This window comes from Strongylocentrotus purpuratus, unplaced genomic scaffold, assembly GCF_000002235.5.
Source record: "Strongylocentrotus purpuratus isolate Spur 01 unplaced genomic scaffold, Spur_5.0 spur5_scaffold_18, whole genome shotgun sequence".
In the NCBI taxonomy this organism is placed as follows: Eukaryota; Metazoa; Echinodermata; class Echinoidea; order Camarodonta; family Strongylocentrotidae; genus Strongylocentrotus; species Strongylocentrotus purpuratus.
This window is the reverse complement of record NW_022145603.1, coordinates 3,254,875-3,280,675: the sequence shown is the minus strand read 5'-3', so window position 1 is coordinate 3,280,675 and position 25,801 is coordinate 3,254,875. Positions and strand designations below refer to the sequence as shown.

The following is a 25,801-nucleotide window of genomic DNA, read 5'->3' as shown; positions in this document are numbered from 1 at the left end:
GAGGGGTATAGAAAGAAAAGAGATCAGTTTTTAAGAATAGATAGTTATAGGAATAGTTAGTTGCATCACCATTAATAGCATAACTATGAATATGTTCATGAATTCGAGTATAGCCAAAGAAAACTTGCACTCTCTCTCATAATTTTTTTTTTTATCACTTCACTATAGAACTTCTTCAGATATTTCACATACTTTTCTCAACACTTGATTGAAAGAAAGAAAGTTCATGTCCAATTCTCTGAATATTAAATGTATTCGTAGGAGATAAATATCCATATAATAATACGCTAAGGCGTCGAGGGGGGTATCCGGGGTGCGTCTTATTTTTTCGTACCACGGCGAGGCCGGATTCCTGTTTTATCATGAATATTCATTAGGCAGGGTCGGGGAAAGTCTCGATTCTCTTAAATATTCATATCGAGGTGGGAATGCACGACGCGCGCTATACTCGCACAAAGTGAGAAGATTTAGTTCACGGAGAATGCATATGGGTGAGTAATTGATTGAAATATCAGTAGATTAAGAGAATTTAGTCATTAATTTGAAAAAGCTGTAATTCGTGATCTACTGTAATTTCTTTACATTTTGAGACTGTTCTCAACAGATTTGTGGGGAAAAGGCTAGGAAAATATTTCTCTTGAAATTGCACTTTGATTTTCATCGTCGTGAAGTAGTTTGACTGCGGTTTGCCTTCATGTCACCCTTTAGAGCCCCGGGGTTCCGGCAGGCCCACGTTGGGGAATTTCGGTGCTCATCTGCATCAAGATAAAACTTTCTGATCAGGTTTTATTCCAAATTTGATCGTCATCGTGAATCTAATTCACCAATCATCCATTGAATTTAAATCTAGATTTAACGTTACACCTTAAAATAATCTATGAAGTATGATTTCTTTAATAATCCAAGAGGGTTAATTCTTGTTTATATCTTTAGTAGATGTCGACTCTGTTGGCTATACTAGTATTACTAAGACTAAGTGCTATCCGTTCGCTCAGTTGCATCATTGGTGCGTGTCAACTTTTAGACCAAAATTGTTTGTGACCATGGATAATCAAACGGCTCCAAACCATATTTCATTTAGACGTAAACCTGGAACTTATTAATACAAATATTCAAAAACAAACAAACTAGACCTAGGATTCATTTATTTAATGTTCAGATGTTGTGTGTGTCCAGTGTGCTTGTCAAGTTGCCATAACTTTTCTAGATCTAGACCTATATTAAAGATGTTTTCTTCTCCAAAGTGTGCAGTTCATTTGATACATCTATTTTTTGTTGGACGTTGTATAAGAGAAGACCCCTAGGGTAGTCAACAACTATGTTTACTTATACGCAGAGGCGGCGGAGCCTTTGGGCGGAGCAACTTCCAAAGTGGGGGGGGGGCACCAACAAAAAGGGCACTTTCTTGAAAAAGGGCACCTTCAGAGGGAAAATATACCATTTTTTTGACATTGGTATATACCCCTATTTTGTGATTACATTATCAGGGATGATTTCAATATTTGTTTCTCTTAATACAGCATTTAAGATATTGCTTAAGTATCATACTTTGCAGTTTTTGGCTTGCAGTGCGAAAAATTACATCTTATAAGGAGGAAAACCCAATCCTGATGGGGTTATATAAGCACAAAAGATTGAAACTGAAGAGCTGGAAGGAGGACATTACAACATCTCTTATATTTGCAAGATAAAGCAGAAAGTCCCATGCAGGTACAGTTATCAGGTTATTTAGCACACACATATTAAACGACCACCTATTAATTCACTCAAAAGGAAATGGAACTAAGTTGACATTGCAAGCATATATAGTGGAGGGTATATTTTATTCTAGTTCTGCACCTAGTATACAAATATTGATGTCTTTTCTTTCTATGTTTACAAAGGAAAATTTGTCCTTATTTACAGGAGGTCCTGTGTTTAGAAGAGCCATATCAAATGCACATTGTAAGCACTACATGTAGGGTATACACAGGACCCCTCATTTTTTTTTTGTAAGGGGTACTTTCACTTCTTGAGCAATGAAGATGAAGAAGAACACAAAATAAGATTGATAAAAGTCTGTTTATAGGATGTATTATGGTTGATATGTATCCATCAGTATCAGTTTTTAATTGAAGTACATGTACCTACTTTGTTTTCTCTCATGTAGGATGATGCCTCTCTACAGTGGATGATGAAGGCATTCTGGTTTGCAAACTCAGGAGAGGAACAAAGAACAGATGTTGACGGGATCATATCTAGAGATGCGGGCCTACTACACTTCATACGAGCAAGTGTGCTAATATACATGAAGGTACCCCCAATACATTTTTGTGGAACAAATGTCATGGAGAAAATTATAGATCTGAAACAGATATTTTTCATTGTCAGTTGACTTGTAAAAGAATAATTGACTTAATATCACAATTGTAATTTAGATTAAAAATTAAATGTCAATATAGATGAAATATAAGTCTACATTACGTATGTTTCAGTAGCATTATTTCCAGTACATTCTCTGGTCAAAGTTGTTTGGTCATTTTATGTCCCATACTTAACCGAGTATTATTCAATTACCGGTATGAGCACGAGTTGTATTACATTGTATTACTTTTTTCATACCTTGTCTGATCCGAGCTCCAGCAGGCCTATCGTCTTAATGGGATCATCAGTAATAATTTAAGATGCGGTCAGTATTTAAACTAGTCTTGTACAAAAAATAGTTTAGGTTTGCCCACTAGAACCCCAAGTGAATTTCAGTCCTTCCTTTTTCTGAGCAGGTATCAGGGTGTATGTTATTTATAGTCATTGTTGATTTTTTTTAATATCTTATTTCATTTTTCCATTCAACAGACTTGGGTTATATTTTTTTCTGAAAACTAGGCTACAACTTTAGTGATGGATGCAGAAGATATCTACACGAGACTACGTCTTAAAGATGCCACCCTCATATAATGAAAGAGGACAATAGAGATGGGTTTAAACTGGAATATTTACATGATATTTATTTGTTATTTGTATTATATGTTTGTAGAATACTACATTCAATAAAGCTAATGAAGTTTATCATCTTGTCGACTTTCAAATAATTAAAGATAACTAATCCTCAACGAATAAACATTAAAATTCTAACAATGTCAACTACCATCTTATAGGATGAAACTGAGGACTGGGCAGAAAGATTCTCCTTCAGATTTGATTGATAAAGGTCTATCAGTCTATATCAAAGATTGAATTAATCAATGATATTTTGATTATAATTATACATGTTAAAATTCATTTACCTCTATGGACTTCTGTATGGGAAGTTTTGTAGATTATGAAATTATTGCTACTTCAAGTATTGTATGTAAGAAGGTTTGAAAGACAACACTCTAAATGCATTAAATATGGAAACTGCTAATCCTCATTGCCTTTCGTATCCAAACTGGTAGCTTTCATAGAATCATGTTTCGATGCTTCCCAACTAAAGGAAACAGGGAGTGGGGGGGGGGGGCTTGCTATCCTCTTATCTTATCCTCTGTACAAATATGATTATATGTTTATATTAGAAGGATTTAGAAAGTGAAATTTTGAATTATAGCATTACTGTTGGTAGAAGTAATGGCAGTGTCGGGAGGGGGGGGGGGTTCCTGGTGAAATTTACGGTTTGCCAATGTCAAATTAATAAAAGTAGAAAACTTTTCTTAATAATAAAAATTATACAGTACATGGGCCTCCTAACAAAAACCCTGGTACCACTGTTGTGTTTTGAGTGTTTTTTTTTTGGGGGGGGGGGGGGGCTGGCAAACCAATTACAAATTTCCAGTGTTAAATTCAAATTTTTTCTTTAACAAAATTATGTCAATATATTGTAATTAAACAATGTTTCACTTTCCTTTTTTTCAAGTTAGATATTTGAATAAAATGATTAACATACTTTCCGGTTTCTCTGGCCTCTACATTAAAAATGTTCTACTTCTAGCAAAGCTCCTGGAAAGGCTGCAAAAAGGGAGAGTGAAGAGAATGAAATTGAAATGTGGACAGTAATGGAGTGAATATGGAATGGTTGATGGTAGTTGATAACGAGTGAATGCACATGAGTGGCAACAAGTACGACTGAAAGTGAGACAGAAAGGAATTGCAACAGGTTGCTCAGTCAAGAGAACAAACCTTGCAGAAGATAGTTTTCGAAAGACAGAGAAAGAGAGAAAAGGGGAATTATAAAAAAAGGAAAAGGGGGCATGTGTCAAAGGGGCATTTATGAGAAAAGGTTGGGGCTCCTATTAAACAGGGAAAGGGGCACATATCAAAAGGTAAAAGGGCACTTGTTAGAAATTTTAAGGGGACGCGTGTCAAAGTAAAAAAAATGAAAGGGCTTTTATCAGATATCACAAGGGGCACTTATGAAAATGGAACAGTGGCACTTATTATGAAGTTAAAGGGGCATTTGTTGAAGAAAAAGGGGCACCTGTCAGATTTGAATAGTGGGTAATTATCGCCAGGGCCGTAGCCAGAGTTTGGGGGGGGGGCACATACATGTAATTGATCGACGTCCTGGGGAGGGGTCAAAAAGAGTTTAACCGATCTTGGATTTTTTTTTTTCTTCTTTTTTTCTTTAATGTATGTGAAAGAATGTGTAGTTTTCTCTCGAGTTTGTCTCATCATGCGTGGGATCTGTGGGTGCTGGGGTTCCTGCAGCAACCCTGTACATGGATTTTCTTCAGTGGGTGCATATAACTCGATATTATATTATCTTGCTCCTTTCCCTTTTTCTTTTGTCTTCTTTTCATTTTAATTTTCTTGCAATTTATTTCTTTCTTCCTTGGTATCTATTCCGTATTCTTTATTTCTTCCATTCATTTATTATTTATATATATTTTACTTTTTAACTTTGTTATTCTTCTTTCTAATCCCATTTTTCTTTCTTCCTTTTCTTCCTTATGCAGTTAAGTGAGCATAGATCATAGAAATAAGTGCAATACACAAGTATTTTATTTTTGATAAATGTCTGTATGTAGGTCTATTCTTGTTATCTATTTTATACAGTTTATAATACTGTATCACATATTCAATACCATAATGCAACCTCTGCTTGTAATATTTAAAAAGCAAACCTAGAACTGATTATTTACCAATTCATGAAAAGAACTAGACTCCCATTAATCTCAGAAAAGTAGGCCTAGGCTACTCACAAATTGCCTATCAAGACTCTTACTTGAAATATATACTATATATCTTGTCTACCGGTACTGACATTTTGGCATTTACTAGTAATTAAACACAGCATTTATGACTGTATTATCTAAATGACCATGACATTGCTTTTCTATGTCATATTATAGGCCTGCCATTAATCCAACGTACTTGTTACACACGATATTCGATGCTGCGCATGCCTCGATCATACATGAATATTCAAGAGAATCGAGACTTTCCCCGGCCCTGCCTAATGAATATTCATGATAAAACAGGAATCCGGGCTCGCCGTGGTACGAAAAAATAAGACGCATCCGGGGTCCATTTTACGGCGCCCAAATCTCCCCTCCCGCCCGCCCCGGGCGCCGCCGGGCGGTCCCGCGGACGGACGGGGTTTCAATCTACGGAATTGGCCACGTCCCGGCCCGGTGCGACGTCCCGGCCCGGTGCGACGTCCCGGTCGTCGTCGACGTCGTCGATGCGTCCGCACGTCCGAGTTATCTGTCACGAATTTCATGCTTTAGCATGAAACGGAAGTGGACGAGCGGTCTGAGGCGCCGGTTGCGTTCGATTCGCCGGCAGCTCTTGCACTTTTTGCACGCACGGGTTCATCCCGCCTCCGTCTCAAGTGTTTTTTTGTTCTTCCCCGTGTTTGTTTTGTATATTTTAGATGTTGTAATCTTTACCATTTTTTAAATTTTAATTAAAATGTAGACCTCATATTTAAAATTTAAACGAGTCGAGTCTTTATTTGATATTTATTAGCTTATTTCATGATCAGCGCAACACATGTCTTCCCATCCACGTCCAAACTTAGAGACCTATTTCCATCATTATTGCCGGGATTTTTATATAGTTTTCGTGAGTGGAGGTATGAAATCAAAGCTTATTTTGTGATTATTCTGGCCATGTTTACTCAGTTTTGATTATCATTTATTAAAGGAAAGTTTTCACAAGAAAATCAGAGAAAAACATCGTTCAGTTTCAAGAGCTCTGCCGTACGCATACAGTGTGTAGTGCAGTGCACTATAGTGGCGCTGGCTGCTCGACTGAGTGAGTGAGTGAGCTATTCAGAGTCGAAGAGACTATGAAGGGCCAAACATGCCAATATTCGACAACTATACGCTATATTATGTATCCATCCATGCGACTATTTATGTCTATCCATTCATTGAAGTAGGCCTACACGTGAACACAACAGCGGGCAGGCCGAAGTGCCATAAGATCGTTGGGGGGAGGGGGGGGGGGGGCAAAATATTTTTTTTTGCATCTTACATGTTACAAAAAAAATCTGCATCTTACATGTTACATGCAGACCCCACAAAACATTTTTCAAAGTGTGGGGGGGGGGGGGCGAGGGGGATCAGGTAGATCGAAGCGAGTTGAGTGTAGGCGTGGGGTCCACGGGTTTCAAGGGGCCATAAACCCCCGAAAGCTCGGGGGGTTTAGGCGTTTAATTAGGGTCAGATGAGCATATTTTCAATACTTTATTTGGCGTGGGGTCAATACGTAGAGTTGCGTAGTGTTGCGTACCAACTACGCTGACCTACGTTACTATATGCTGGGGGACGGAAAGGGGTACGCAAGATGAACGAAAACAATTCAACATGTTTAATTTTTTTCGCGTACTTTCGGCGTAGAAACTTGACGCAGAAAGTACGCCTTTTTACGCAACACTACGCTACATGACTACGCAACAGTACGCTACCCTACGCCAGATCGACTAAGCAGTAAAAGCTTTCCACACAGTAAGCAACCATAAGCAAACCTGTACGCCAGCCTACGCATAACCTACGCAGGGACTATTTTCCCATTAATACGCAGCCTAATTTCTGCGTAGTCGGTACGCCACACTACGGAACTCTACGCAGTTCCAGTGGCTTAAAGAATAACTACCGGTATAGTTGGATCGTTTTTTTTTTTTTATATAAGGCCAAATTAAAAAATGTTTAGCGTCCTGTTTTTTCGAAAAATGGGAAGGAGGCCCTTTTTTTCTTTTTTTTTTCTTTCAAAATGGCCGCTCCATACATTTTCCCTGACATTTAGGCTATTTTTCAAGATGGCGGCCGACAATTTTTTTTTTTTTTTTTTAAATCAGAAATACATTTTAGCAGTGCTTTTCATGTTTTTTTTCTTTCAAAAAAAAAATAAATAAATAAATAAATAAATAAATAAATTAAAAAAAAATAGGAGGCGGCCCCCAAAAAATGAAGCAGGAGGGAACGCTGTTTTTTCTTTCAAAAATAAAAAAAATAAAAAAATAAAATATTTAAAAAAAAAGCGGGCGGGGACGCTAAACATGTATATTTTTTTAATGGCCTGAATGGCAAATAAAGTTCTTGGTGGTTTTAATTTAGACAGTCTCTATATATCTATTTACACCCCCCGCCCCCCTCTAGAATCCCGTGGATTTCCGCGGGTCCTGCTACTCTATAATAATAATACGCTAAGGCTCCGCGGGGGGCGCGACGTCTCCGCGAGCCTTTGTATTCTATTGTTTTTTAATGAGATCGCCGACCGAAGTTGGTGCAGCTAACTCCTCCTGAACCCTCCCCTCGGGGTACCCGTGCCCGGTGCCATCGTCCGCGGGAGAGTCTACTCTGTGGAATTGGCTATACTCCGCCCGAGGTCCTCCTCCGTGTCGACGTCCAGGGCGAAAACAGACGCGATATGCATAATGCAGGATATGCGTGACGACAGAGATACCTCATGGATATTCAACATGACATCCGTAGACACACGACCGATGACTATCCGTATAAAATTGTATACACAAAAATCGGTCGTAAAAAAACTCGAACCATATTCCATACCTTACCTGGCTTACCATGTCGCACGCAAGTACGCCAAAACACGTACATTTTCGCAGTTGCGAGATCGAGACGGAGCGTAGGGCTCGAGTTTTTGGCGGTCGATTTTGTTTTGGTAGAAGCTGAATCTAGACCATGAACCTTCTTCTTCGGGAGTACTCCTCAACGTTCCGTAAGGAACCAAGCGAGGAGGAATGAGGGGGTGCGCAATGTGCTTGTTTAGTTCTTATTGCTTGAGTCTTGGTTGCGGAAAAAGTTGGTTGCTTGGAGTTTGAAGGTGTCAATGTTCGTGGTCCTTTGGATGTCGGAGGGTAGTGAGTTCCAGTCCTTGATGGTACGTGGAATGTAGGAATGTTTAAAACAATTGGTGCGGGTGGAGTATTGGATGAAGGAGTTTCCTGAGGTACGTCTGGTGGCTCTTGTAGCTGGACGCAGGTAGTCCGACACCGGCAGGGCCAAGTGCCCCCCCCCCCCCAAGGCTTTGTGCAATATACAGACCCTCAAAACTTTCCTTCGAATAGAAAGCAAGTCCCATCCTAACCCTACCATTAGTTTTGTCGCGCTGGTAGTTTGCCTGTAGTCATTGCATACCATTCTGGCTGCCCTTCTTTGGACCTTGCCAATTTCCTGTGTATGTTCTTTGGTATATGGGTCCCAGACACTAGAACTATATTCTACAATTGGACGGACTAGGGTTGTGTAAGCTAAGGATTTAGTTTGTTTAGTACATGATATAAGGTTTCTACGGATGAATCCATTGACCTTATTTGCAGATGATGTTATGTTAGAAATGTGTTTATCCCACTTTAGATCATTGGAGATCTCTACCCCTAGGTACGAGTGAGAGGGGGTTTCCTGTAATACAGTACCTCCGATGGTGTTGGTTGTTACAGGGGATCTAGAAGCGTTAAATCTAAGAACATGACATTTTTGGGGGTTGAGTTGCATTTGCCACTTATCCACCCATGCAGAAAGTCTGTCAAGGTCGTCCTGTAGTCTGGTAGCGTCAAGTTGAGTTTTTATGCCAGAGTATAAGATACAGTCGTCTGCGTATAGTCGTACGGTCGAGGATAACTCGTCAGGTATGTCGTTAACGTAGATTAGAAAGAGTAAAGATCCGAGCACTGTCCCTTGAGGAACGCCCGACTTAACCCTAACCCACTGTGAATGATCTCCCCCCAATACTACCCGTTGGTGCCTGTCTTGTAAGAAGGATGAGATCCACCTGTTGGTTTTCCCATTGATACCGTACTGATTAAGTTTAAGGATGAGACGATGATGGGGCACAGTGTCGAACGCTTTAGAAAAGTCAGTAACGATCATGTCAGTCTGGGTCCGTTTGTCGAGAGAAAGGGTAAGGTCGTGCATGGTTTGGATTAGCTGTGATTCACAGGAATGACCTTTCCTAAATCCATGTTGGTATTTACTGAGTATGTTGTACGACTCAAGATGGTTCATTATATGAGAGTGTACAACATGTTCTAGTAGTTTACAGCATACAGAAGTGAGAGATATTGGTCTGTAGTTTTCTGGTTTAGTTCTATCACCCTTTTTATGGATAGGTGTGATGTTGGCTTTACGCCAGTCTTCAGGTAAATAGCCTGTATCAAAAGATGCTTGGAAGATTTTGGAAAGAAGTGGTGCCAATTCTTGAGAAAACTCTTTTAGTATACGGGGGGAAATCTCGCCGACCCCGGAAGCTTTTTTTTTATCTAAGTTCTTCAAGAGTTTCTCGATCCCTGGAGTATGAATGATTATATTATTTATACCAGAGATATTTGATTGAGGAATGTTGGGAAGGGTTTGTAGATTTTCTGTAGTGAAGACTGAACGGAAGTATTCATTGAGTATTTCGGCCTTCTGGCTATCCTCTGATGTGAGGACACCCTTTTCTTTTAAGGCGGGTACTCCAGAGGAGTCCTTCCTGAGGCTTTTGACGAAAGACCAGAACTGTTTTTTTATTCCAAGCAAAAATCTCTAATGTGTTTTCTGTAAGCAGATCTGGTCAACTTATGGGTCTCTTTTCTGATTTCTCTAAAACTCGCCCAGTCGCAATCGTTTCCTGAATTTCTGGCCTTGTTATAGGCCCGTTGTTTCCGTCTATGCATTCGCTTGATTTTGGGGGTTATCCAAGGGGTTTTGTTCTGTTTACTAATAACCTTGGTGGGAATGAAAATATCCATAATGTTCTTCAGTCGAGTCTTGAAGACATTCCATAATTGCTCAACAGACTCAGTGTTTGATGTTGTAGCACAAAATTCCTTGCCAAAATTGTTCAATTCTGTTTTCATTCCTGTTTTGTCTGCTTTGGCATACAGGTAAACACGACGTGGTTTAGGTTTGGAGATTTTTGGTGATGTGTTTATAACAAGCATGGGAATCCCGTCACGATCACTTATCCCAGGTAAGATGGTAGATTTTTCGACTAGGGTAGGATTGTTGGTGAAGAAAAGATCGAGTATGTTTGACTGTCTTGTAGGATCAGTAACTATTTGTTGTAAGTTATGATCATTTGCCAAGTCAATCATTTGATGACATACTTTCGTAACCTGTGAGTTAGGACGTACGTTTTGGGAGTCCCATTGTTTATCACCTAGATTGAAGTCACCACCAATCCAGATGTTGTCATTGTGTTTACCTTTAATTCTAGACAGGGAACCACTAAACATCGCGAAACTGCAATCAATTTCCATCACGAATTCACGATTGCTGCAATATTATAAAGTTTCCATAAATAGAGGTATGAAATTAAAGCCTATTTTGTGATGTTCTCGCCATGTTTACGTAATTTTGATAATCATTTCTTCAAAGTAAAGAAAATCAGACAAAATCACCGTAACTGACACGCATACAATAGTGCATTGCCACTGTGTAGTGTGTGTGAGATGAGCTGAGTTACGCTGCAGTTATGCAGCAGTGTGTGAGTTGAATTCGAGTCGAAGAGATTTGACACTTTGAAATTGTATTATCTGTTGGTTTGCATCATTATTGCCGCGATTTTAATATAGTTTCGTGAATAGATTTACGAAACCTGAGCTTAGAATTAGTAAAAGTATTACTAATGTCTACGTTTTTAAACGACTGTCTGATTTTTTTGTGAAAATTTTACTTTGAAAAATGATTATCGAAATTAATGGTCAGAAATAATCACAATCTAGGGTCTATTATGTTACAGTTCTTGCATCAAATCAATGCATGAAAACTTAGTTATTGAACTAGAAAAATGTTTTGTTTTTTTAAATAGGCAATTATAAAGAAGGAAGCCTGAAACCTTAGGCTACTGAACAAATCTCAACAAGGCCTATCGTTTTTTATGAATTAATGAAAAAGTAGCCCCAGAAAAAAGAGCCCCCGAAAGTTGAAAAAGTAGCCCCCGAAAATTTCCCAAAAATTTGAAATGGAGCCCCCGAAATGATAAACTTAATTTTTTGCCTGCACCCCCCTCTAGAATCCTGCGGATTTCCACGGGTCCTGAGTTGCGTGTATATATAATATAGGCGTGGGGTCCACGGGTTTCAAGGGGCCATAAACCCCCAAAAGCTCGGAGGTTACGTTCTTCAAAGTTGGTGGGGGGGGGGGGGAGAGATCCCCGAGAGATCAGATCGCAGCGAGTTGAGTGTATATATAATATAGGCGTGGGGTCCACGGTTTCAAGGGGCCATAAACCCCCGAAAGCTCGAGGGTTTTAGGCGTTTAATTAGGGTCAGATGAGCATATTTTTAATACTTTATTTGTGACACTTGCGGGTCACTAATTGGCGTAGGGTCAATACGTAGAGTTGCGTAGTGTTGCGTACCAACTACGCTGGCCTACGTTACTATATGCTTAGGGACGGAAAGGGGTACGCAAGGTGAACGAAAACAATTCAACATGTTTAATTTTTTTTGCGTACTTTCGGCGTAGAAACTTGACGCAGAAATTACGCCTCTTTACGCAGAAAGTCCGCCTTTTTACGCAACAGTATGCTACCCTACGCCAGATCGACTAAGCAGTAAAAGCTTTCCACACAGTAAGCAACCATAAGCAAACCTGTACGCCAGCCTACGCCATAGGGTTAGCAGGGACTATTTTCCCATTAATACGCAGCCTAATTTCTGCGTAGTCGGTACGCTACACTACGGAACTCTACGCAGTTCCAGTGGCTTAAAGAATAACTACCGGTACAGTTGGATTGTTTTTTAAAATTTAATAGATGGCCAAATTAAAAAAAAAACATGCTTATAGCGTCCTGTTTTTTGAAAAATGGAAAGGAGGAGGCGCTTTTTTTTTTTTTTTTTTCTTCAAAATGGCCTCTCCCTACATTTTCCCTGGCATTCGGGCTATTTTTCAAGATGGCGGCCTACAATTATTTTTTTTTCTTTTTTAAAATCAGAAATACATTTTAGCAGTGCTTTTCATGTTTTTTTTCTTTCAAAAAAAAAAAAAAAAAAAAAAAAAAATAGGAGGCGGCCCCCAAAAAGAAAGCAGGCGGGGACGATTTTTTTTTTTCTTAAAAAAAAAAAAAAAAAAAAAAAAAATCACAAAAAAAAAAAAAAAAATAGGAGACGCCCCCAAAAAGGAAGCGGGCGGGGACGCTAAACATGTATATTTTGTTAATGGCCTGAATGGCAAATAACGTTCTTGGTGGTTTTAATTTAGACATTCTCTATATATCTATTTACACCCCCCCCCCCCCCCGCCCCCTCTAGAATCCCGCGGATTTCCGCGGGTCCTGCTAGTCTATATAAGTAATACGCTAAGGCTCCGCGGGGGATGCGACGTCTCCGCGAGCCTTTGTATTCTATTGTTTTTTAATGAGATCGCCGACCCAAGTTGGTGCGGCTATCTCCTCCTGAACCCTGCCCTCGGGGTACCCGTGCCCGGTGCCATCGTCCGCGGGAGAGTCTACTCTGTGGAATTGGCTATACTCCGCCCGAGGTCCTCCTCCGTGTCGACGTCCAGGGCGAAAACAGACGCGACATGCATAATGCAGGATATGCGTGACGACAGAGATACCTCATGGATATTCAACATGACATCCGTAGACACACGACCGATGACTATCCACTCACATTAAGTTGCGTATTAAATGCACCATGTACAGGGTCGGGATTACCCGAGTAAAGCATCTTTCTATAGGATATCCTTTGGGAGTCGGGCTAACTCGGACCCGGGGACAACTCGGCCCAGATGCAAAAATGGTCATTTTTTGCTTGTTTAGGTTTAGGGTTAGGTTTAGGGTTAGGGTTAGGGTTAGGGTTAGGGGTAGGGTTAGGGTAAATTGACAAAAAATGACTGTTTTTGCATCTGGGCCGAGTTGTCCCCGGGTCCGAGTTAGCCCGGATCCTTAGTAGCAGCTAGGATGTGCTTTGTAGTAGCTAGCTGCACAAGCACGGGGCTTCCCGTCGACGTCCAAAATTAGAGACCTAGGTCTATTTCCATCATGATTGCCGCGATTTTGATATAGTTTTCGTGAATGGAGGTATGAAATCAAAGCTTATTTTGTGATTATTACGGCAATCTTTACTGAATTTTGATTATCATTTTCTAAAGGAAAGTTTTCACAAGAAAATCATTGGACTGATATTTCAGTCGCAAGCTGCCTTCAGTACACACATACACATACACACAGTGCAGCTGCGCTGCTCGGGAAGCTCCATTACCGGCTCCGCGCACCGCAGGCGTCCGACGCCTGCGGCGCCGGTGTTCGAGCTTCCTGTGCTGTGTGTGTGAGTTCAGCTGAGCTGAGCTCGAGTCGAAGAGATTTGACACTTTGAAATTGTTATCTGTTGGTTTGCATTATTATTGCCGCGATTTCAATACAGTTTCGTGAATAGATTTACGAAACCTGAGCTTAGAATTAGTAAAAGCTAGTATTACTAATGTCTACGTTTTTAAACGACTGTCTGATTTTCTTGTGAAAATTTTGCTTTGAAAAATGATTATCGAAATTCATGGTCAGATATAATCACAATCTAGGGTCTCCCTGATAGCAGACTGACGTCTTAAAGACGTCATAAATTGGTCGTAAAGTGGTAATCACGTCGTACGTCGTATGGACGACGTAATTATGACGTCATTATGACGTCTTCAAAAGACTATTTTTTCCAAGATAATTTTTGTCGCATTGACGACGTCATAACGACGTCGTAATGACGTCTTTAAAGGACTAATTTTTTCAAGATATTTTTTGTCTTCTCGACGACGTCATAATGACGTCTTTAAAAGACTCTTTTTTCCAAGATAATTTTTGTCGTATTAACGACGTCATAAAGACGTCATTTTGACGTCTTTAAAAGACTATTTTTCCAAGCTAATTTTTGTCGTATTGACGACGTGATAACGACGTGATAATGACGTCTTTAAAGGACTAATTTTTTCAAGATATTTTTTGTCTTCTCGACGACGTCATTATGACGTCTTTAAAAGACTATTTTTTCCAAGATAATTTTTGTCGTATTAACGACGTCATAAAGACGTCATTTTGACGTCTTTAAAAGACTATTTTTTCCAAGCTAATTTTTGTCGTATCGACGACGTCATTATGACGTCTTTAAAAGACTAATTTTTCCAATGTAATGTTGTCGTATTGACGACGTGCTAACGACGTCATTATGACGACTTTAAAAGACTTATTTTTCCAATGTAATGTTGTCGTATTGACGACGTGATAACGACGTCATTATGACGTCTTTAAAAGACTATTTTTTCCAAGCTAATTTTTGTCGTATCGACGACGTCATTATGACGTCTTTAAAAGACTAATTTTTCCAATGTAATGTTGTCGTATTGACGACGTGCTAACGACGTCATTATGACGACTTTAAAAGACTTATTTTTCGAATGTAATGTTGTCGTATTGACGACGTGCTAACGACGTCATTATGACGACTTTAAAAGACTTATTTTTCCAATGTAATGTTGTCGTATTGACGACGTGATAACGACGTCATTATGACGTCTTTAAAAGACTAATTTTTTCCAATGTAATTTTTGTCGTATTGACGACGTCATTACGACGTCATTATGACCTCTTTAAAATACTATTTTTTCCAAGATACTTGTTGTCGTATCGACGACGTCATTACGACGTCTTTAAAAGACTATTTTTTCCAATATATTTTTTGTCGTATTGACGACGTCATTACGACGTCATTATGACGTCTCTAATAACCTAATCATTTCCAAGATAATAATCGGGTAAAGACTACAACATCTAATATGAGCATAAGTCAAAGTAAATAAGGCAATTATCAGAATTGAAATTAGGGAACAACTCCCCCCCCCCCTCAAATGTCATTAGTCATTATAGATTGTGCAACATCTTAACACGCACCAAGGTCTGCAATATCGATCAAGACTAAACACGCTCGCATCTAGTTCAAACGGGAGTGTGTACGTGTGTGTACAGATGCATAGTACTCAAGGCATGCAAGGCGTAGGACTGCATGCACTACTATGCGATGTGTATGTAATGTATTTGAATTCAGAGTAAAAAAGCCGTTGCATCAAGTATCATCCTCCTGAATACTCTCGTTTTCTCCTGCAAATTTACAGTATGGGTAAGTCCTAGAATTACCTAATTTATTTACAAAAAGTACATAAATCTATAGTTACTGTTTTTTGTTCTGAAAAGTTGATATGTAGACTCAATGTATGATCTTATGTCACTATAATGTCAGTGATAGTGAGCTCGGACTTTCAACACTTGGTGACAAGATTTGGAATGTATGATCCCATATATGTATTTTTATGTAGGGTCTTGATTGAAGGTATGCATGGCATGGGGCATCTTTTAAAGCAAAACAGTTTACTCATTTGCCTACACATGGGCTGCATGGCTTTAAAGGGAAATCTAACTCGAATATACAACTGCTCTAAAAGACTAAAACTAAAAGAAAGCAGAAAAATAAGAGAAGCAAACTGATGAAAGCTTTGGCACTAGATCTAGGTAGACTCGTCTAGATTAGACAGCAATAACCATCTGATTTGGGTCATTTCTTTAATAAAACTGACATTTGTTGTCATTCCCCAATACAGATGGCAACCTAGAGATCTCGTACCGTGGGGGTGGCTATGTACATATTTTCGTCCATGACATTTTCTCCCCGATTTTCTTTGTTTAGATCTAATTTCCTGATTTCTAAATCAGATGTAAATTAACGCCATTACGAACGTGTAGATGGCGCACAGTTTTTCCTTCATAATCATTTTGCCTTCGGCGTAGACTAGAAAGGATGAGATTGATTTAGATGACTCCGGCAGCGAGAGTTTAACACGGCTTGCAAGATTTTCAACATGGATGTCGATTTTGACCCATAATTTCCTTAAAAGGGACCATTAAACGGATTATTTCAATCAAGTTAGTAAGTGGAACCGATGTATTATAGCCTAGGCCTAATTTACAATTGGATATGGACGAGGTAAAATGACATTTTGGGAGATTTTGGGGGCATAACCCTACGACCTGAAATGGCCGTGGCGTTATCAAGGGAATGTGTATAGACGGTTTCCGTCTCTAAAGAGAGAGCCGGCCGACCCTACCCCAATAAGAGGCTAACGAACGAAAGAGACGGAAAATTCGGTCTAGGCCTACCCCAAATCAAGCAAATATTCATGAAATGTTCAAATAATGCCGGTCATGATTTAAAAGTCGTTATGTTTCTAACCTGTTTCTGGTCAATTTTCTTATTTTGGGGGGAGTATTTTTTCGGAAAAACATTGATAGTAATATACGCTTTCTCACAGGTTGCATGGCAAACCGCTGCACAATACAAGTGCATACAGATGGAGGGTTGCGGGGGCACGTAAGTCTGCGTGAAGTGATCTACCTCCTCATTGTACGGTAGATAACTTCACACAGGCGTGCGCCCGCCCGCAACCACCATCGGTATGCACTTATAATGTGCAGCGGTTTGCAGTGAAAGTGAAACCTGTGAGAAAGTGTACTACCGGCCCGGGCCCAGATGTCTGGAAATTGAGCATTACGTGTCGATACGGAGAGGAATAAAGCAGTGACTTGTGTCACAAACATGTAACCTTAAACAAGTCGTTTCTATAGTCTTTAGACAGCAAATTTATCTTATAGGCTACCGCGTATACAGAAATCTTTATCTGGAAATAATCGGTTAGACCTGTAAATGGTAAACAAAATTCTTTCCCCACAGGCTGTTCAAAGAAGTTTGTAGTATATGTGTTGCACATGCATACATTATCAACCATTCATTTTGTTCTTTATTCATTTTCTCATTTATTTGTAGGCATCCTTTTTTAACATCTTTCGTCAAAGAAGTGGATTCAAAGCACATTGTGGCCTCAGTATATTGATGTGAAACCATGCAGAAAATGCTACTCTCTCTCAACCTTGTGGATGTTCCCTACTTCCCTAAGGATCAGCAGCCTCTTGAAACAGTTGAAGCCATTATCGGTAAATGTGTACATGTACTTGTATTATTTCTGTACATTTATTTGTCATATTGTGCATGATCACTGAGACACTGACCAATTAGACACTACATAATGGTTCATTTCATTTGAAAGGCTTATTTCAGTTATTTGTCATGAGTTTCAAATATATTTATAATTCAATTAATTTTAGATCACTAAAACCTGCAGGTATGTTGCAATAACCGACAATATTATGTGAGTTTCAAACAGTGTTTTTTTACCCTTCAGCATAGGTCAAGGAGCTTTCATTCTACCCTCATCAGCAAACTACAGGAATGCCAGTTTTCAGGCAATAGCCTGAATTCAGGCCCTGGCGAGTTATTTTCATACCATAGTTTAGGTTTTTTGTGTACAAGCTAGCACATTCTAGGTGATTTTTCAGGCCCTCTGATCAATTCTAACTGGCATCCCTGAAACTACAATTGTATTGATAATTTACCAAACAAAATCCTGAATCACGTTTTGCATTGCCCACAAATGTTTAAAATCCAAACAGTCAGTCCTCAACGCCCGCGATAATTAGGCAGAATGCCCAAATTTACACAGCACCCGGAAGTGCGATAAACCGTCGTATTTCGTGTCCCGCGATTTGCGAGATTTCGCGAGACTTTTGCACAGGTCAACAAACTTTATCACAGCTGCTATGGCTTTTACTGTGCTGCGTAGCATGTAGGGGTAAGTGAATCTCCATACTTTTCTACGTATTTTGATATGAAATTTTCCTAATTTTACCGCATCTAAGTGATTGTAAATATTCATTGAAATGTGTCCATATTTTCCTTCTTTCGTAGGAGGTATTCTGACATTACCTTGCATTTAGCGTGTTCCTGACTGGTATTAACAATGTTTTTCCCCAATTTTTTGATTTTTCACAAGAAAAATGTTGGCAGAAGTGAAAAAGCGCAGAGTTCGATTGATGCACGATGTATTTTATTAGCTTTTATGGCCATGAAAGTTACACATTTTTCGATTTTCAACCGGAAGTTGTGTGACGGCTACGTTAAAATCACTCATTTTTGCCGATATGGCGCGAAAAGTGTACGTTTCATCAACATGGCCGCACTTTCGTAGTCATCACCGTGACCGCGTACCGGTCCCATACATAGCCTTTTCTGTACCGATCCGGCATAAAACAAAGCCATATCTGATCTGGGGCCCTCGACTTACGTGTACTATTCCATGAAATTAGCAAGCTCTCTTGATAATATTTATGCTTAATCCATTTTATTTTTACACGAATTTAACAGTCAACTGTGAGAGTTAAACAGTGACTCTGGCGTCTGGTCAGACTCAGATAATTATATTATTAATTTAGGGATTCTCAAACTAGTTTGGTTGTGCCTTTTGTTTTGGTTCTGGTCAACTCAAACTTTACAACCAGCCATAGAAATAAGCAGCATTTCCCTTGTGCGAGTTGTATTATGATTATGAACAAAGCAGAATTGAAACAAAAAGCCAAAGTTAAACACTTACATTTTACAACTTGTGCACATGTGGAAAAATGAAGGGAAAACTTCATGAATTTGACACCTGTAATTTGTTTTCATTAAAAACAATTTTTTAATGCAAGCAGGTTTTGTCTACCATAAATTGACAGCTACTTTGATCAGATCTTTTAAAATCCCCATACCTGAACTAAGCAATTTTATATTCCTTCTTATCATTTGTCATTTGCCAGGACCGAAGAATACAAGAACAGCTTCTATCCTCGTAATGGAATCAACTACGAGCCGGCAGCCACCATCATCAAAGTCAACATCAGCCAAGTCTTTCCATACCAAAGTTTGGAGCTACATGCAGAATGACCACTCAGCGCAGCTGTACACAGGCGGGCTAGAGCGTCGATGTGGCTCTACTTCATCTAAAAATTAGATGATGTCTGCAACCAACTGTATTTTTATGAGCACCTTTTTATTTTTATTTTTGAACTCTGCACCCTCAGTTGTGATGTTTGTTGACAGTTTGCGATGCCACGGAAGTCTGGACGTATATAACAATTGGTCCTGTCCAGTACCACCTTAGATGTAGATGTTGTTGTTTTTCTGACGGATGCACTCAACCATCGAACTTGCGGAACATTGACAACAAATTAGCTAAGACACAGACTTCACACATCAGTCTCCATTGCATTCCTGAATCAGCGTTTGCTAGACTTCACATACATGTAGGAACAAACAATCTTGAAAGCGGAGTTTGGGAGAAGGACAAGAAGGATTTTGTTCAGCTTATTCTTTCAGTAAAAGAAAGATCCATTTCAAGTGATTACATTTTTGTATCTCTGATAGTGATACTTTGAAGGTGGGATTCCTGAGCTTTACATGAACAAAGCATTTATTATAATAAAAAACTGATTGAACTGTCACCGTTATACAATTTAAAGATGTTTTACTCGGATAATACTTTTATTCTCAGTGACACATGTTATGCAAGTAATGGTCTCAAGCAGGGTAAAAATTAGTACTTATTTTTCGGCGGCTACTTTTCAAGCTTGCCTGCGTAAAAATAACACTCTAAAATTTGTTTTGCATTGAACTCTATGCAAATTTATGGGGGCTCTTTTGGGCATTTGGGGGGCTATTTCGTCCTGAGCCCGTGTATTTTTTTCACTGGTCTCAAGTTCTCAACATACATGTCAAAGTCAGTTTATAAATAAAATATGAATATTATAAAATGGAAATATTATTCCTAGTCCAATTTCATTTATAATTATTTATCATTAGTAGTAGTCTTAATAATATATTTTGTGTTTAACCGGCTATGGTGATAATGATGACGATGGCAATGATCATGATGGCTATGGTGATGACGGTGATTATGATGATGGTGATGGCTATGGTGATAATACTGACGGTGATTATGATGATGGCAATGGTGATAATGCTGACGGTGATTATGATGATGATGGTGATGGCTATGGTAATAATGCTGACAGTGATTAGGATGATGATTATGATGATTGTGATGGCTATGGTGATAATACTGATGGTGATGATCATGATGGCTTTGGTGATTATGATGATGGCAATGGTGATGGCAATGATCATGATGGCTATGGTGATAATGATGATGGTGATGGCAATGATCGTGATGGCTATGGTGATAATGCTGACGGTGATTATGATGATGGTGATGGGGATGATCATGATGGCTATGGTGATGATGCTGATGGTGATTGTGATGATGGCAATGGTGATGGCGATGATCATGACGGTGATTATGATGGTGATGTTAATAGTGGTGATGTTAATAGTGGTGGTGATGATAATGATCGTGATGGCGATGATGACTTTGATGATTGTGATAATGATGTTGAAGGTGAAAATTAAAATATTATTAATTTTATTGCGCCCTTTCAACCCACCACACATTAAAAATGTTATCCGATAGTCATTACCATACAAACAAAAACAGAAAATAAATGATCAGATATATATTTTGCGGGTCACTATAAAACAAAAACAAACAGAAAAGAGAATAAGGGAAAGAATTTTGTAATTATTTTATTTTTTAAAAATACACATGAACTGGAGTTACATAAATTGACAAAAGAAACATCAAATAAAATATTACTATCAAAGAATGCCTGGGGATTACCAAAATAAATTGATGTTTAAGGCTCTTCTCATGTCATTGATTAGTCCATGGTTTACAATTTAAATAAAAACACATTTCAGAACTTTTACAACCAACCGCCTGCAATACAGCCATGAAATTTAAAAGCAGGGATGGGAACAATCATATTTTCATTTTTCAATGACAATACCAATGCCAATCGTTTCCCCCCCCCCCCCGAAAGTTTGTATTTTCACAAATATATATTTGAGAAAGAAAATGTATCTTCTTTGTTAAAATGATATCAAAGCCTGGCCAAAAATGACACATAAAGACACTTAAACCCTTCCCACTGTCCCCTATTCATTCTAGAGGTGGTATTCTATAGTGTACTTGATTGTACTTGAGTACGTATCCGCATCCAACTTGTACTCTGCAGCTCTGTAGACTTCTATTATTAAGTAGCGCATAAGTATGATACACAATAATGAGTATATGGGGCAATACAACACCTCTACGTCCGGGGGTTACGCACCAGAGTCTAATACGTGGATATCCCTAATCACCGTCTATCCTCCGTGCGTGTTCATGTACAGCGCACGGACACAGAACATCGATAATCGACGCAAAGCTAGATTTAACGTAGTATCCCCCGGTTGGCACATGACGTCATACTCTGATGACCCACGCATATCGTCTGTGTCACCGCTGTTGAATATGTTGGAATGAACATGGTGTTGTATTTACCGTGTTCCTGACTGGTATAAAGAAGTAAAATAAAGGAAACAGTGATGGTTTGAAAGTTTGTATATTTATCATCACAATGAACCAAATTACTTTTTGATGCAGTAGCGTTTTCATATATTTTTTTAATGCTGCATATCGTTAAGTTGCTATGTTTTTTAGACTGTTTTAAATGCTCTTTTTAGAGCATGTTAACGTTAAAAAAATATCTTGATGTTTTGTAAAGATGGATTATTTGGTCTATCTACTTTATATTGGTACATAAATGAAAAAAATCCATAGAGAAACATTGATGTAATCGTAATTTTCATGTACCAATGTTTTCTGCTTAATGTCCGTTTTTACCGTACATAGCTTGCATACGACTTATGTAAATACGAGCGAATTCGCGGACGCTGCGGACTGACTGCAAAGGTGTGTTGACTTTATGTTTGTGAGCAATGAGAAATTATTTCTGATAAATCTTACCAAGCAGTACTTTTCTGACATAATTCATTATTTAATTCATTGTTTACGTTCCAGTTTTAAAATATATAAAAGTTTGTCTTAAATTGTATTCCTTTCTTTTTGCTTTATTCATGCACTAGAATTCCTTGCGTCTATGTTTTCTGGATCTGAAAGCAAAGCATAATGCCAGAGATTCCACCCAAAAGCTAACCCATGAGTCCAAGCTGAAGAGGAATATTTCCAAATCGATGGCTCCACTAATCCGATTGGTGAGTCATGGCCCTCATCAGCAAACTACAATTGTATTGATAATTTACCAAACGAAATCCTGAATCACGTTTTGCATTGCCCACAAATGTTTAAAATCCAAAGGTGTGTTGACTTTATGTTTGTGAGCAATAAGAAATTATTTCTGATAAATCTTACCAAGCAGTACTTTTCTGACATAAATCATTATTTAATTCATTGTTTACGTTCCAGTTTTAAAATATATAAAAGTTTGTCTCAAATTGTATTCCTTTCTTTTTGCTTTATTCATGCACTAGAATTCCTTGCGTCTATGTTCCCTGGATCTGAAAGCAGTGCATAATGCCAGAGATTCCACCCAAAAGCTAACCCATGAGTCCAAGCTGAAGAGGAATATGTCCAAAATTACATGTAGATCTACACTCACCCGATAGTTAAACTGCTAGAAAAAAGGTTTTTTTTTTCACTTCATTATAATTTATAGAGAGAGATTGGGGGAGGGGGAGAGGTGAGGTGTAGCCACAAACCTGAATGGCTAAGCTGTGGAACTGAAATTCCCATTCATGTCACTTACAATTTTAATGAATTACAGGGTGTACGAACTGACATAATAACAGTTTGAGTAAAAGATTCCAGTATTTTGCATATATTTGTAATTACTATTTATGAGGTTGACCTGTTTCATAATGCTTAAATGTAGTAGACTTGATATGCTCAGTCTCATGCTCACCCCCACCCCCCATCCGCTTCTTATCAGTTCTTAAAACCTGTTGCAAATTATATATCAGTTGGTAATAGAGAAAAATTGAGTGAGTTAAATACAATACAAATCGATTCCATTATTAAGCAACTAAGACTTGTTCAGATACGGAACGTGAACCGCCAACAATTTTCGAAAATGATGCAGTTTGGTTTTATGTGTAAAGCGAATGGCAACAAGTCTTTGTATGTTTTGGACTGCGCATATTCAGTGAGCTCTTTTTTTAAAATAATATACAGAAATGTAAAGCATATTGAACTCTATGTCAACATTAAAAAAACTCTGAGATTTTGTTTTGCAGCATCATATCTGAACGAGCCTTAAAGGGACTTGGTAACATTGTTCATATGAGAGAAAATGATGCTAAGGTATTGACTTCAATGCTATACTGTATGTACACTTAAAGATAATCTGAACATTTGAGTTAAAAATAGACCACTATTGATGATTAAAATTGGGAAAACTGATCTAATCCATTCCTTAATTCTCCCAACTATATTTTTATAATTTGATTAAATTGAAGTGAGTGTAAATCATCACAAAGCAACGAATTAGCTCCAATACCTTTTCCAAATTTAGGCGTTGAAAGATTTTTAAAGGCCTGTTTTATATCTTATTTTCATGGAAAAACGGTTGGGGAAAATTGAAAATTTTGTTGGGAGAATTAACTGTTAAAGAGTGACACACAGTAGCGCCTTCAATGAAAACCATAAATACCTTGTGGTTTGAAAAAAAATTGGTAGTTAAAAGTATAAAATTCTTGGATTGTATCTGTGATTTTGAAAGCACAATATGGCTTACCTACATGTATATTGAATTTGCTGTTAAAATTTAAGTTAAATTTTAATTCTTTTGTGAAACTCCTGGGACTTGCCAAATGAATGTTGTGACATTAGCAATGGAATATATCTCTTTGTGCTAAACTTTTTCAGCATGTTTGCTATTTTATCTTAAACTGGGAAATATCTTCTGAATAATTATTCCACCGTCACCTTGGAATTGCCCAACTGAGCCAATCGTACTGGCGGGAATGTTATCTGATATAAATTGTATTTTATACTGGAACTTCAGCTTCTGTATTTGCAACAAAACTAATTTTTTGATATTTATAAAGATGAATGTTGCCACTAATGCCTTTTCTTATATTTAAGTCATGTGCCCGTAAGAAGCAGGTTTCTAGCACAGAGAATAGGTACAGTTGAGCTGATTTCTGCACAGTTTTCTAATATGCTGTATCGCCAAATGTGAACATCATGGTTTTGACGAGCAAGCAACCATCATCAGAAAACTCTGCAGGTATCAGTGAAGCTCTCCCTGTTCCCCTTGCTGCCAACTTGTTCCTTTTGAGTGTAAGAAATAACTTAGCTAAGCCATGTGTTTATCATTTGTGCCATTTTTCTCCTGTGTGTGATTTAGATTGTATAGTTTTATACTTTATACTGAATTCTTGCCATGAACTTAGATATTCCCCTTGTATGTAACAAGAATTGATCTTTCATGCTCAGAAATTCTTTCCAACAACCTTTTGTTTTATGTGATAGTCTTTATCTGCATTAAAGTCTTGGGGTTGTCAGGAGCGGTTTTGCAGCATGGAGACGAGGTAGAGCTGCACTGATGAATGCCTAGCTTTCCACTATGCTGTTTTGCTGAATATGAGGAACTTCCCCAGTGTGCTGTTTGCTTGTCTACTAAAATACTGCGGGTATCAGTATAGCTTTACCTAGTCTCTATGCTGCTAACCTGCTTCCCACAACCGTAAGACTTATAAGTTTAGCCAATATGTCATAGTTTCTTGTAGCACAATTTATAACGAAACAGATATCTTTGTGATGGCCTGTTAACTTTCTTAAAATAAATTATGAGACTGACAGAAATACACTAGGTATTTATACAGCATGTTTTGGAAGAAGTGTTAGGATAGTGATGAAAAGATTTTGTACCAATGGAAAACAAAGTTAGATAGAATAAGAAGGTATAGAAATACGTATTTTATATTTTTGTTATCCATTTTCATACCATATACGTGTACATTAAAAATATGAAAATTACTTTCTGTTTGGCATGTATATATATATTATGTGATGCAATATTTGTTGCTTTGATTTTACTGTGTGATTGTTCAGAATGTGTACATGAAGTGACTTTTACACTTTCTTCCTTGATCAGGTGGTCGTATAGATGTTATTTAGAGGACAACAAAGACGTAAAGATCATGTAAGGATAAAAGGTACATCGAAATGACCAGTAAGGTGTAAATATCACGTCAAAATTTGATGTCCATACAACGTATACAGGTCTTTCTTGGGTGAAAGTTGACGTCTTAAAGACGTCTTTATTTAACCAATAAGACCTAAAAAGAAAATATGACGTCCATACAACGTCTTTATATGGTACAAGTTGACGTCTTAAAGACGTCTTTCTTTGACTAATAAGACGTTAAAATCACGACAAAATATGACGTCTATACGACGTCTTCCTATGGTACAAGTTGACGTCTTACAGACGTCTTTCTTTGACTAAAAGACGTAAATATGACGTCCATACAACGTCTTTCTATGGCACAAGTTGACGTCTTAAAGACGTCTTTCTTTAACTAATAAGACGTAAAAATCACGTCAAAATATGACGTCCTCGTGACGACGTGCGCGGGTGCAAAATC

The 25,801-nt window shown here is 38.2% G+C and overlaps 3 long non-coding RNA genes across 3 annotated transcripts; all 3 read left to right on the top strand.

Annotated features, from left to right (window-relative positions):
- Positions 1-325: 325 nt before the first annotated feature.
- On the top strand, positions 326-3,004 carry LOC105439662. The gene is made up of 4 exons (XR_971360.2): positions 326-491; positions 1,634-1,710; positions 2,150-2,293; positions 2,833-3,004. It is a non-coding gene; the product is annotated as an uncharacterized LOC105439662 (long non-coding RNA).
- A 12,381-nt stretch (positions 3,005-15,385) lies between these two features.
- On the top strand, positions 15,386-25,190 carry LOC115925368. The gene is made up of 4 exons (XR_004064660.1): positions 15,386-15,508; positions 17,207-17,373; positions 22,277-22,405; positions 22,682-25,190. It is a non-coding gene; the product is annotated as an uncharacterized LOC115925368 (long non-coding RNA).
- Positions 17,882-20,070, top strand: LOC115925369. The gene is made up of 2 exons (XR_004064661.1): positions 17,882-18,068; positions 19,072-20,070. It is a non-coding gene; the product is annotated as an uncharacterized LOC115925369 (long non-coding RNA).
- Positions 25,191-25,801: the final 611 nt, after the last annotated feature.